This window comes from Chiloscyllium plagiosum, chromosome 17 (genome assembly GCF_004010195.1).
Source record: "Chiloscyllium plagiosum isolate BGI_BamShark_2017 chromosome 17, ASM401019v2, whole genome shotgun sequence".
Taxonomy (NCBI): Eukaryota; Metazoa; Chordata; class Chondrichthyes; order Orectolobiformes; family Hemiscylliidae; genus Chiloscyllium; species Chiloscyllium plagiosum.
This window is the reverse complement of record NC_057726.1, coordinates 37,280,417-37,282,126: the sequence shown is the minus strand read 5'-3', so window position 1 is coordinate 37,282,126 and position 1,710 is coordinate 37,280,417.

The window sequence follows — 1,710 nt, the reverse complement described above, 5'->3', positions numbered from 1 at the left end:
ACAAGTTTGGAAGGTGCTGACTTACAGTCATAGGATAGTTGCTGGATTATTGTGATGCATCTTGTGGATGGTGTACCTTGTATATGGTATATATTGGCAGAGATGACTGTTTTAGGTGGTGAATGGAGTCCCTTGGATGGTGTCGAGCATGGCGATGGTCTTTGTCTGGAACTGAGGTGTAGCACATGTCCCCAGATGTTGGTAAGGAAGCTTTTACAGGGTTGACAGAGCTAGGTTCGCCACTGCACAGTAACCACTTTGCCACCTTGACCTTTATACTGGCATTGGTAGATTAGGTAAGAAAGATGTTGTGGTATAGTCAGCAGGAGCCTTTGTGAGTTACTGCAGTACGTAGGCAGCAAGGTGGCTCAGTGGTTAGCACTGCTGCCTCACAGCACCAGAGACCCGGGTTCAATTCCCGCCTCAGGCAACTGTTGGTGTGGAGTCTGCACATTCTCCCCTTGTCTGCATGGGTTTCCTCCGGGTGCTCCGGTTTCTTCCCACAGTCCAAAAAAAATGTGCAGGTTAGGTGATTTAGCCATGCTAAATTGCCTGTAGTGTTAGGTGTAGGGGAATGGGTCTGGGTGGGTTGCTCTTTGGAGGGTTGGTGTGGACTTGTTGGGCCGAAGGGCCTGTTTCCACACTGTAAGTAATCTAATCTTGTAGAGAGCACACTCTGCTACCATTCTATTTATGATGAAGGGACTAAATATTGTAGGTGTTAGATAGAACTTTTTTTATATTTCAAAAATCTACTTTATTCATAAATAATTTGATGGTCTGTACAGTTGGTCGTGCCATACATACATAAACATTTGCATACAGAGATCAGAATTTATCATTCATATATACAGGTCTGTACATTTATCAATCCTATATCCACATACTTAGCTGAGGCGTCAACGGTGCCCAAATGACTGCATGGGTCCCTTGTTCTTCTTAGGCAGGCAGATGTTACATGGTGGTCTTTCCCCACCGCGCCTTGGCGGCAGTTGCCCCAAGCTTCAACGCGTCCAGTCTGCAACACTCAGGGTCAACTCCTTCAGCTGGAAGATCAACAGGTTTCGGACTGCGGTAAAAACAATGACTGCCCTGCCTCAGCTGAGGGCCACACTCTCTCAGAATTGCAAAGGATCCCTTCTGTACTACATCCTCAGGAGAATTCATACTCTCAGTAAACAGTATTTCAACTCCATCTCAGACATCAAAAACTGTAAGTACAACAAACTTTTATCTACCCACCTCCATAACCAGCGCTCCTCAAACATTCCAGTAGATTCCCCGGCCTCTGGAACAGCTCGGACGCCATTAGCCATGCAGCTCGTGCAGCCACCATCCCCGTGCTGATTGATGATGTCACTTCCGCCCCCATCATGGCCGCTTCCACAGCCACTTCCGCCCCTCAAAATTCCTCATGCACCACATGTGATATCACTTCCGCCCCTCACATCATTGCTGATGTCACACTTTCAGTGACTTCTGCCCCCCCAACTGCTGTGTTTGCCACCACTTCCGCACCCACCAATGCCACACACCTGCATTCTGCTGACACACCCCCCACAGATCCCACTGTCACCATCCCCACCCCCCAGAACTCTGAAACACCACCCCTGCTCATGACTCCACCCCCATTCCCCACCACCACACCCACTCCAGTTACCGGCCCCGCCCCCACTCCCAACTCCACACCAACAACAGATGCCAGCTCCC